This window comes from Protopterus annectens, chromosome 2.part1 (assembly GCF_019279795.1).
Source record: "Protopterus annectens isolate FY-2018-M chromosome 2.part1, PAN1.0, whole genome shotgun sequence".
Taxonomy (NCBI): domain Eukaryota; kingdom Metazoa; phylum Chordata; order Ceratodontiformes; family Protopteridae; genus Protopterus; species Protopterus annectens.
In genome coordinates this window covers 375,464,719-375,478,023 of record NC_056729.1, presented here as the reverse complement: position 1 = coordinate 375,478,023, position 13,305 = coordinate 375,464,719, and positions in this window count along the sequence as shown.

Below are 13,305 nucleotides of genomic sequence, written 5' to 3'. Positions count from 1 at the left end.
TATGATTCTAGATGCTATACTACCAGATCTACCCTGTATCTGGTGACAGCACTTAACCAAGATATCTCTGCATTTTCAGCATATTGATTTGTTTGGATTACAAGCATTCTGTTTCACCTGTTGTAAATCTAGGAAGTATTTTGGCAGTGGAAATAACTACATATTTGATTTGTTCCTGCCTTTTTTTTTTTTTGCTTGTTTGTTTGTTTTTGATTTAAAAGGGTATTTTTAGGTTGAAGTGGGATGTTAAACAACTGCAGTCTCCGAAAAGTTAAAGATGTGCAATACTGTTTAGAAATGCCAGAGGACAGGTTGATGTTGGAGAATACATGCTTTGTGCAATACTGTTTAGCAATGCCAGAGGACAGGTTGATGTTGGAGAATACATGCTTTGTGCAATACTGTTTAGCAATGCCAGAGGACAGGTTGATGTTGGAGAATACATGCTTTGTGCAATACTGTTTAGCAATGCCAGAGGACAGGTTGATGTTGGAGAATACATGCTTTGTGCAATACTGTTTAGCAATACCAGAGGACAAGTTGATGTTGGAGAATACATGCTTTGTGCAATACTGTTTAGCAATGCCAGAGGACAGGTTGATGTTGGAGAATACATGCTTTGTGCAATACTGTTTAGCAATGCCAGAGGACAGGTTGATGTTGGAGAATACATGCTTTGTGCAATACTGTTTAGCAATGCCAGAGGACAGGTTGATGTTGGAGAATACATGCTTTGTGCAATACTGTTTAGCAATGCCAGAGGACAGGTTGATGTTGGAGAATACATGCTTTGTGCAATACTGTTTAGCAAAGCCAGAGGACAGGTTGATGTTGGAGATTACATGCTTTGTGCAATACTGTTTAGCAATGCCAGAGGACAGGTTGATGTTGGAGAATACATGCTTTGTGTAATACTGTTTAGCAATGCCAGAGGACAGGTTGATGTTGGAGAATACATGCTTTTCAGCAGGTTTGAACAAGTCTAGCAGTGCTGCTGATATTGGAAAGCACAGCTGCAGTAAGATATGCAGAAACTGTTTAAGTAGGGTGACAGAAAGCATCTCTGTTTTTTTGCCTAGGTTTGCTTCCTTGCACTGTAAAGGGCAAGACCACTTTTGCTGTATTGATGTCCATTGAGAACAACAATATTGGCAACAACAATGGTAGGAAGGCATCACAATCAATTTCTTGACTCTGAGTAGTTTTGTCAAACCAGGCTGTTCATAGACATCATGCATGTTTTCTTAAAGGGATTTTGTCCAGTGTTTCTTGTCTAGAGTCTAGACAGCTGCACGTGATTTATGAAACTGAATCACACTACTTTAAGGACTGTGGACAAGTGCCATCATGTAAAGTCTCTAGAAAGACTGTGCATGAAGTTTCAGTGATAATGGAGAACACTGGACCGTGGTACTATGTTTATGTTGTGCTCAGAATGTTAAGGCAGTAGCTTGGTGGCCGCCCACCACCCTAACATTTTAATCATTATTTTGGACAGTTAAACAAAATCATATAAATCTATAAGTGCCCAATTTTTCAGAGCCAGTAGGGTTTGCCACACTCTTTTGCTGTAATCCTCATAAAATATTTGCTTTCCAGCAAACTACTGAAAACTTCAGTCTGCAATAATGTCATCTAATACTTTTTTTATTTATTGTTGATTTTTTCAGAGTACAAAGCTGATGCAAAACTGTTATCTTATTAACTTTTTAACATTTCTGATGTTTGCCCAGTCTCTCCCAAACATACTTCTTATTGTTCAGAAAATGCATGTTGATAGAAAACCTGTTGTTTCCTTTAACTATGTAATGGCTTTGATTGTATTCCTTCATACATTTTCCCTGTCCTAAGTTGTTTGATTTTCTGGTAAATCTCTGAGGATTAGAATCAATGCATGATGATGATGGAAAAACCTGTCACACTCTTAAGATTTTAAGTGAATTACAAAATAAAAATAAAACAAGCATCACACATGTTGAATACCAGCCTTTCAGTGGATGTAAGACAACCTAGCACTGCATTCATGACCACAAGTTATGCATGGCCCAGTGTTGTCCATAATCGCTAATGTTTCCAAATTTGAAATGCAGTGCTTCCATGAATCATGGATTAGTTCCACATTCGCTTCTTGTTCTGTAGTTATGGAAAGGAGAAATTAATAAACCTTCACCCTATATTGCCATGAATTTAGATAGGGGACATTAACATATAGCATTTTGTCACACAAAAGAAGAGTTTGCAAGTTTGGAATTGGATTTAATGTATAATTTCAGATGTCAGTATTCAGTTCAGAAAGGTTAGAGCTAATGGAATGTGCAATAGCCTGCTATATGTAACTTATAGGTTCATAGGTTCATAGGTAGGTACTATGCTATCTGCCCAAGGGCATTTATAAGCCTAGCCAGAGTGTATCGGCTTTTGCTGCCCCATTGATTAATTAACTGATCCTCTGTCAAGCAGAGCCAATGAAGTGATCCCAGGGGTGTATTCTATGTTACCCATCCACTCGTCAAGGTTTCTCTTGAAGAGTGTTAGTGAGGGTCTCTGCCAAATGTAGTTTGAAATTTTGTTAAAAAGCATGGGGAGTCTCTGTGACATGAGTCTGTCCCTCCAGAATGTTCTACTGATTGTTATGACGAGGTTTAGCTCACTAGAGTGTGTGGCTAGCAGTGACTTAGATTTCTTTACGTGGAGTATGTCCATCAATTCTGAGTTGGACATGGCTTTGTAAGTCAGGCAGAGATCACCTCTGAGTAAGTGATATGCCACTGAGTACAGCCAGAATTTTTTCAGTCGGGCTGCATAGGACATATGTTTGAGGCCAGTAATCCTCTTGGTGAGGAACTTTTGTGGTCTTTCCAGCTGTTGGAAGTGTCTTGAGAGGTACATCCCAAATGAGGCATTGTACTCTATGATGGGTCTAATGGGTGACAAGCAGAGGGGCACTATAACCTCTTTATTTCTAGATGCAAACCCTTTAGTAATTAGATGGGCCACATAGAAGGATTTCCTAGCTACTTTGGCAATATGATTGTCAAAGGAGAGATTACTCTCTACCTGGGTCCCCAGATCTCTTATTACCTCTTCTGTATTAAGGGGGCTGCCACCTATGTGGTAATTCGTGGGTGTTCTGTTTTTCCCAAATGAGATGACTATACATTTTTTGGCATTTAGCTTGAGGCCATGACTTTGACACCAGGTGTCCATCTCAGTAAGGCCCTTTTGGAGGATGTCCATAAGCCAGTTGGCAACCCATCTCATGACGTAGGAGTTTATGTTCTGGCTGGTGAGTTTTTCTGTAATATCTGAGTAGGAAATTGTGTCAAAAGCCTTGGCAAGGTCAACGTAGGGTATGTGAATCACCTTTTCTTCATCTATGGCCTTGGTGACTGTCTTGAAGAAGTCAACCAGGTTTAGTAAGCATGATCTGCTCGTAACAAAGCTGAACTGGGTCGGGTCAAGTGTTTGGAGGTTCCCAATGTCTTTGTTAATGAGTTCCATGATGACGCGCTCCATAGCCTTGCAGACAGGCTAGTCAGGCTTATGGGGTGATAGTTACCAGGTTCAGTTGTGGTCCCTCCTTTGTGGAGAGGAATAACCATTGCTGTGCACTATTCTATGGGCACATAGCCTGTGGAGAGCCTGAGGTTGAACGGCATGTTTAGGTGGGGGGTTAGTTCGCTCTGTAGTTCGTGCAAGATGCAGCCTGGGACACCTTCTGGTCCCATTGACGCTGTGTTTTTGGCTTTTGAAAGAGCTGTTTTCACCTGTGCGTCTGTGATTTTTGGGACACTACACTTTTCCGGTATTGCTGTGGGCCCTTTTGGAAGTAAGAGGGGGGTAAAGTTTGCATTGAATCTATCTGCCAGGATGTTGGAAGTATCAATAGATTCAGTATATTTTGTGCTATTTTGCATTAGTTCAGTGCATATCTGCGAGTTGCCACTTCATTTACTTTGCATATTATTATTGATGAATTCTCCATTTTGTAAACAAAATATTTCTAGTTTGTTTTTCTTGCATTGTGTAGACAACATAATACATTTTAATTTTCAAGTAAATTCTATTTTGACTGCTATTTATAGAAAAGTTTCCTGTTTAATGCTTCTTTCAGTATCTCCTCAAAAATCTGCAGATCTTTTAACAAAACTGAGATTTTTTTTTCACTTTACTGGCAGCCATTTATGCGCTTGCTTCAGCTTTTTTTCTATTGTTTGTTACCAGTGTATATCACTTACTGGATCCACTTACTGTGCAGTATAAACATGGCAGCTATTTTTATTTTCATTATGTCTGATATTTTTTAGCTTTAATTTGTGAGCAGATTACTTTATTAAGTGTAGGACTGTTCATGTTTCTCCACAGTTGTGCAACCTTGGAGTTGGTATGTACAAGTTTGAGGGCTTATCCCCCTGAAAAAAAGACTTCCTCTGAGGTTCACTGGTAGTAGCGTTAACATTTTTTTGCTGATTTTGTTATTCTTGCGATTCATGTTGACTGGTCAACATAAACTCTATTAGAGATGATGGCACACTGCTCTCCATTTTTCTGGCCACCAGTGGTGCACGTTAGTGTTCTGTTTTGGAACCACATCAATTTGACATGTGGTTCTTTGATGTAAAATCTGGTATTTAAGGTGTCTGGCTGACCAGATTCACAGATAATTGCAATCTTGGAGTGATCACCAACTCCTCTAAAGACACTTGAATCCTCCCAAGATAGCTTAACTTGAAGAGACATGCGGTTTCAGAATCACGGTCTAAAGCTGAACACCAACAAATGTAGCATCATGCAGTTTGGGCAACTGGATCTCTCACACACCTATTACATAAATGACATACCTTTATAACATTTACATATAGACCTTATCCCTTCATGGATAACAGACTCATCTTTGACCACTATATTTACACTATAATTAGAAAATCCTTCTGCTTTGCCCATCTGATTACTATGGTCATGTCTACACAATCTAAAGTGGTAATCCATCTCCTCTGCTCTTGCCTTTTTAAGTCCATAGTAGAATACAATGTGTCCTTTTGTGTGCACGTATACCCGACTTGAACCCTTTCAATGATTTCTCAACAAAAAAAGTCTCATCTATGAGTGCCCTTTGCTACCTAGAGAGTTCAAAAGCCCTGTTTCTCTTACCTGCTTTCTTCAAATTCCTACAGGGTAATTTAAGCCTAGCCTAAAAAGCTGTAAATGACACAATCCTGATTGATTTATTACAATTTTGCAAGACGGACAGTAACACAAATACAAAATCAAAAGACCCACATCTACATTCCAACATGAATAAGACTTGTCATCATGACAGATATCGCTTTCAAAAATTCCCCACCTACGGACCAACTTCAAGCTCTTTGTACAGCCAATCAGATCGCTTATTATTTTCAAGTCTAACTTATGAACTAATGTATAAAAAATTGGAAATTTTCCCCAGGCCTAGCCTCCCTATCCCTTATGAACATGGAGGGTAACTAGCTGGGTATAGCAGTGGGAGTGCAGTGGCTAGGTTTCAAAAGGCTTAATCCTGTACTGCCTAGGGTGGTGCTTGTACTCATGAAATTATGAATGGTTCTTTCTTGAATCTCTCTGCCTCATGTGGCTGCTGAAGGTTAGTCACTGGCTGAGTTAAGTAAGCACTTGACAGACTGATGGCAGGAGAAAACTGAAGATGGAAGGGTTTTGTCCTGGTTGCTTATAAAATGGGTTAACCATGGGACAGACTGTTGGAGTGGCTGAGGTCAGCATGGTGGATCAACGAATCTGGGGAGGAGATCATCCTGTTTAGATAGACTTGGCAGGGTACAGGTCCTCTTTCTATTAGTGTATTTATGCATTTGTAAAAATCAACCTTTGGCAGTATTACTGCCTGATGTAACTTCTTAGGATGTGGATTATTTTCACTATTTGTTTATTTAAATTAAATTCCTGCAGAAGAAAGCAAAAAAACACCTTAGATGTATTTAAAAGGAAATGAAAAGGTAACGTTCTTAATGATTCTGCCAGACATTCATCATTAGATCACTGTTTTGGTAGCAGAAAGCTATATGTCATGTATCCTACCAATAATTGCTTGTTTGACTAGTATATTAAAGCTTTTAGATGCTTTCTTCATGCACACATGTTCTTTGAAGGGCAAGTGCATGTTGGTATAAAAGCAGATGTACAAGTGCCAAAATTCAGAACTTTCATGCAGTCAAAGAATTCCGTCAGGAATCCCATCTACACACTGACTTCAGTATTGGCAATTGACTCGTATCTCAACTTTCTGGGCAGATAAGTACCCCTTGGTGGACCTTCCTTTATCTTTTTTTTTTTTGAATTAAAGTTATGGTAATCTTTTACTTTTATGGGTACTTACGTATTACCGCAACCAGATTTTCGCTGTTGCGAATTTAGAATACTTCTGTACAAATGAGGCCACAAACCACTGTAAGGTGGTATTTAGGGTCTGTTTTATTTGTTGTGGACTAGCTTTGCATTACAGGGTCTGTGAGGGGGAAGACAAACATTTGAGGAAACCCGCTTCCTGTTTTCAGAGTGCCTTGCACACGCACACCTGAATTATAATGCCTGCTGTTGTTCTGACGAACGGATTCTTTTGACTGTGTGGAAGGAAGCCTTCAGAGAAGGCAAAGGCAGACCCTGTAATGATGGTTTTGGTCACTTTTTTTTTGGGGGGGGGGTACTATTTGTAAAGACATCTTCAGGTCAAAATTTAAAAAAACTGCTAACAGTCACAAAGTACAGGAAGAAACGCATTGTCCGGCAATAAGATGTTTTGGGAAGTGTTCTTACTACGTGTAATCATGAAGTGATTTTGAGTTTATCTGTATTTGTGAAGTATGGCCATGGGGACACTTTGTTAGCACCTTAACTGAAATTATTGACTGGAGCTTGTGTAACTCAGCACTTTACCTAACCTAAGAAAAGCAGCAATCCTTGCCCTTGACATATTTACAATCTCCTATTGTCGCAGGGTGTATTTGGTGACTCGCCTTTCCAGTAACTGACATCGTCTTGACGAATGCAGGCACTGCAAAGCGGAGCACAGCTGTGTAGTTTCAGGAGCAAAGAGGTACAAACTTGCACCCTTTCTCCTCTTCATGGCTCATACCCACATTGACAGAGTAATGTTTTCTTCTTCACAGTCCCCTTTATAGATTAAGCAACCTGTTTCTGCACACACATACCAAATTATGGCAGTGCGGAAATCTGGTTGCGATAATACGTAAGTACCCTTTTATATTTAACAGAAAAGGAAACTGTGCATGTGACAAAGAAATCCCATAGAAGAATTCCCTTATGGTCTGCGTCTTTTGTCTGGGTGAATCACTCAATGTCAGTTCATGCAATATGTAGTTTTCCTTTACCCAGAAGACCATTTACAGTCAACATAATAGCTCTATTCATTCCTTAGAAAACCAAAATCTCAAAACCCTCACTCAAAGTTATTGACTCCCTTTTGTAGGGCATCCACTTCAGGGTAAGAACAATAAGAAAACCAATTAAGGGTACTGAAGGAACCCATCCTTTGACTTCTGTTTCCTTATCTGAGACCAAGTCAGCTGTGGCCATCATGCTGCCCTCAAACTGTCAGTCTGATATTCCTGGCTCCCCTGGTATTGCTCTGTGTGAAGCCACTATGGGTCAGGAGAGGCATGTCCACACAGACTAGACATCAGTCACCTACTGAGAAGGGAGAATATGATTTTAATTTTTCTGAAGAGACTAATGGTGTGCCTTAAGTCTTATTAAGAGAGGATGTAGTAGGCTCACGTATGGAGGTCTGGATGTCAAATACCTTTAATATAAACTGAACCTTCCCAAAAAAAATTTTCAAAAGACCAAGCACCTTACCCCTCATCCAAACCAGCTAGTATCAAAGAGTTCCAACATTAATGGCATAATTTCACAAAAAAAGCTTTTTAAACCGCTTCAGTCTATACAGTTTTTGACACCAGTTTCCTCTCATTCTAAGAGAAAAATGTCTCCCTTTTTTCTAGGAAATATTTCCATCAGACTCAGAAGAGGAAGCATTAGACTATGTATCTCTTGTCTTCTCTTCAGACCCATATGAGTCAGAATCTAAGGCAAATGTCTCTTCTGATTCTTCTGTTGAGGGTATTTCTTTCTCCAAAACTATTTCCAAAATAAATGAAAGACCTGTTTAAATGGGAAAGAAGAGAAATTTCAGAAATTCAGAAGAGATGTTATGACCTTCTTAATGTTGAGTCACCAAACCCAGGTAATTCTACCTGTTCTCGGGGCTTTGGAGGATGCTTTCACTTCTGCATGTCCTTTTCCAGATGCTCAGCCTCTTGCATCTAAGAAACCTGACAGTCACTATGCCTTGCCTGAGTCACACAAATATCTCTTCTGAACTCTACTGTCAGGTCTTGCTGTCAGCAGTAGGATAAGAGTGGAGCTCCTAAACATTCAGCTTTTTCCAAACCCCATTCATAGTAAAAAAGAAAGTCAGGTATTTGATCGATATGGCAAGGTCTATAAATATTCAAAGCTTGACTTTAGAGTTAAATCCCATGCCCATATGGCCAAATACCCCTTTGCAATGTTTACAGACATGTAAGAAATAATTTCTAGCCTGCTGCTTCAGATTTGAAATGTTCCCTAACTAACAAGTTTTTATCCTGCTCTCAGGTCACAGATACCATAAAGTGTTCATATGAAGCAGCTGATGCGGTTTTTAGATCAGTAGCTACAAGTTCCATAAAGCATAGCTGTGCCTGGCTTAGGCTACAGAGCCTCCCTAAGGATGTTAAATCCTAGATTTTCATTACACCCTTATAGAAGGATATCCTTTTGAGTATCTCTGCTGTAGTACTTAAGCATTGAGAAGAAAAGAGCAAGTTAATGCAGAAAGCATTTTTTTGTCTATCAGCAGTCCGTAAGTATAACAGAAACTATCTCTCTATTTCTGTACCCTTTTTCACTACACTTTTAATCCAAGACAGAAAAATTCGTAAAAGCAGGAATACAAAAAAATGACAAGGGGACACCAAAAAAAAAATGAAAAATGTCCCCAGGAGTCTATCCAATCAAAGAAGAATGCAGACCTATGTAAGCACTCTTTTACTTCTCTACATCCCCATCTTATATAACTCCTCAAAATATCACTGTCTTCCTATTTCCCTGCCTTTTTGGAAGGAAATAATAATTGATGCGCTGGCTGTAGGAATAATCCAGCAGGACTACAAATGACAGTGGGAGCCCGTTCTTCCACAATTATGGATATCTCTCTTCATTCAAAAAATTCAACTCATTTTATTTGTTAGATTTAGTTCAAAATACTTGCACAAGCTGTTGCAGAGCCTGCTCCCTGGTACCAAATGTGAATGGGATGTTACTCCAGGATTTCTCTAGTGCTCAAGAAGCCATTTAGAGTCTAGAATGGGATCGTTCAGTTCTCAGTTCCTTTCACAGGTTGATATTTCTGGGATGTGTTTTGGACACTACTCTCATGGTGACATGTTCTTCAAGAAAACGTTTCATTTTCTGTCTACATTTCTTAGATCTGGCTCTCCAGTGAATGACCAATGAATGACCATTGCAAGAGATGTTCTCAGAATTCTGGACTATATGGTCACCTGGCTAGCCAGACTTCATATGAGGAAAATTCAGTGGCGCACTAAGTCCATATGTACTCAACACCAGCATCCTTTTTCTTTTTTATGCCAGAACTACCATGCTGGACAAATCAGGCTCAGCTAAATCCAGATCTTCCTCTTTCCCCTCCTATTCCAACTCAGTCAGTAACAACTGATGCATCAGACTTTGGGGGGGGTCTAAAGAAATTAAGGCTTGGAGGTTTGGGATCTCCATTTCTGGAAGAAATGCATCAGTCTCAAATAAACAATGGCCCTGATAAGTGCATTAAAAGTCATGAATCAGATGTGAACCTCAGGACCTCGTTTAGAAATTACAGATGGTCCCACAGTAATATGGTATATAAACAAGGGTGAACCAAATTTTACCTGTGCGCAGACTAGCCATGACTGCCTGGCAGGCGGCATCTCAGGACAATCTCTCTTTTCAGGCAATTACATCCCAAAAGAACAGGACATTGTAACAGACTCACTGAGCAAATCCAGGACAGATCCTCATGAATGGATGCTACAACCAGAGGTCTTCTAGAACATTATCCACCTGGAGGAACTACACATGTATACTGTTAACCTCAATTTAGAGCAGACAGTTATAGAAGTTTTGTTCACAGAACCCTTGCAAACAGGCCTGGAAAACAGATGCCTTATCTTTTCCATGGATAGAAATGTTCCTTTACGCCTCTGTCCCCTTTCCGCTGATTGCCAGATTCCAATTACAAAAAAAAAGATGGAGTGGACACAGCACAAGAGATCTGCCACCCATTTCAGCATTCCGAACCTAAACATGACTGTGTGGATGATATATTTTTTGCTACCTTTAAGGCACCACTTTAGAGAGGATGTCCAACATGTATTAAATATTAAGTGTTCTCCTATGTATATTGCTTTTTTAGTTTTTATGGACATTGTATATAGTTTGTTTTTTCTTGTTATTTTACTGTTAAGTTATTGTGTTATAAAATGAGTAAAAACATTTTGGAAAAAAAGAGGCTAAAACACCTGCTACTACAAAATAATATTTATCTAACAGGAAAAGATTTTCTAGTTGGTGCAGTACAAGCTTTATAATAACCAGACCAGGACCCATCCCTGATAGGGTCTCTGTTGGTTCTTCAGCACCTGTGTGACATTCTTAATTTTTTCCTGTTTTCCATTTCTATCCACATACACCTTTTAGCCATTTGAGTTAATCTGCTATTCAAACCCCCCCTCCCCCATCCATTTCTTTCCAAGTGATGGAATTCTTGAACAGGGTGTTACATATTACACCATCTAGAAAAAAAACATGGGGAAACTAATTTTACCTCCATTTGAGCATTCAGATACTTCCTCCCTAAAGTTTCTTACCTGAAGACATACATCTTCACTTTCTGCACTGACCTCAGCTAAAAAAAATATCTGTTTTGCAAGACGTATGTCTCTTTAGCCAGTTTTGGTCTTTCATAATGATAGAATGGCTCTTAGAAATAATCCTTCATTTATGCCTAAGGTGATAACTGAGTTCACTGTGAATCAGTCTATTCACCTTATTTTCTTTTTCCAACCTAAAAACGGAGGAGAAAGAATACTAAACTCTGACAGCTCAGATATTACTTGGACAAGACAAAAGATTTCATACTGCTGAATTAATTCTTTATTTCTTCTGACAGTAAGAGGAAAGGACAACCAATCAAACAATATATAGATGGTTATCCCAGACTATTCAATTCTGCTCTTTTCACTAAGAAGAAAGCCCACCCCCAGAATGTTTAGTGTACACTCCACCAGAGCTATGGCTATGTCTGGGATTTTGGGATGGGAAGGACTCAACAATCATTGTAGAGCCGACAATGTGTTCCTTAGTGGACACTTTCCCTAAACAATATAAAACTAATCCCCTTTCTGAGAGCCAGAACAGGATTTGCTAGATCTATTCTCCAGTGTCTTCTCTTCTCTTAAAGCCTATCTGTTTAAAGAAACAAAAGATGGTTTATTTAATAGAGCTCTAAAATGTGTCTCGCAAACCTTTTCAGATAGTACTAAGGTTCCATGCAGGGGAGGGTTGAAGACACTGGAAACCCTTTCGCTAGCTAACATTCGAGTATTATTCCCAAACATAGCAGTTAAATTTAATTTTTGTATAAACAGTTTAAAATCACAGATTGTATTAGCTATGTTTGCTTGAAAGCTAGGCACAAAGTTCAAGCCTCTAGCTAGAAAGTCTACCATTTGCTGAGGGACGGAGATAGAACTAAAGCTTTAGAAAGGTAATTATATGTATTGTGGCCATGAATATCTTTATTGTTGCATGATTTATTTATGATTTATTATAGAGGTTATTTTGGGGCAATGATTTTGTCAATGTATGATGTAATACCTTCTTCACCTTCCATCCCTCACTCCAGCTCTCGTAACCTCCCTCCCACCTTTATTCTACAACCCGTATCTACCACCAGTATCAAACAACTTCTTTCCAAACTCAAACCATGCTCCAATGCCCCCGATAACATCCCATCACTCTTTCTCAAGCTTGCAGCAGACGGGATCGCCATACCTATCAGCATTCTCATCAATAGATCCATCCAAGAATCTTATGTTCCCAAACTGTGGCGAGCTGCCCACATTCTGCCCCTCCATAAAGGAGGCAAAAATAATAACATTTCTAACTTCCGCCCAATAGCCATTCTTTCCCCTATTTCAAAAGTCCTTGAAAAATGTATCCACCAGCAACTCATGCCCCACCTCCTCAATAACCATCTCCTCTCTCCTACTCAACATGGGTTTCGGCCTGGCCACAGTACCATAACTGCTCTCCTTTCCTTCCTAGACATTATCAACCATGCCCGTGATTTTGGAAATATTGTCTCCACTGTTCTACTTGACCTTTCCAAGGCATTCGACACAATATCCCACAAACTCCTTCTCAACCACCTTTCTAACCTCAATCTCTCCCACAATTCCCTTTCTTTGTTCAAAAGTTATCTCTCAGATAGATCCCAAGCTGTGAAATGGAAGACAGGTACCTCAGAATTCTTACCTACCCCTACCGGAGTCCCTCAAGGCTCTATTCTCGGGCCACTGCTCTTTAATATCTTTATCAATGATCTCCACTCTTCAATTCCTCAGTCTCAAATAGTACAATATGCAGATGACTCCACTGTTATCTGCTCTGCCCCTAGCCTTCCCGAGCTTCAAGCCAAAACCCAATTGGCCTTCACAACGACAGAAAATTGGATGCTTCAAAACCATCTTTCCCTCAATGCCAATAAATCCCATATCATTCTCTTCTCCTCCTCAAAAGCTCTGACTCTTGATAAGTCATCCTTCAAAATTTCCAGCCTCTCCCAGTCCCCAGTAGATGTTGTTAGTTGTGCAAAATTACTCGGAGTTACCATTGATGAACACCTGAAATTTAATACTCATATTCAACTAAACATAAAAAAACACATCAGAAGCTCGGTATGCTTTATAGAAATGCCAACTTTCTTACTCCATCTACAAGACAAACTCTCGCCACTACCTACCTTCTTCCTTCACTACTGTATGATGCTCCTCTTCTAACCAATCTCACCTCTTCTATCTCCTCAAAACTTGAAAGTTGCTACTACAAAATCGCCAAATTCGCTACTAACTCCACTCATTCTACACACCATTGCATCTGCCTCCGTAGTCTCCAATGGCTAGAACTCCC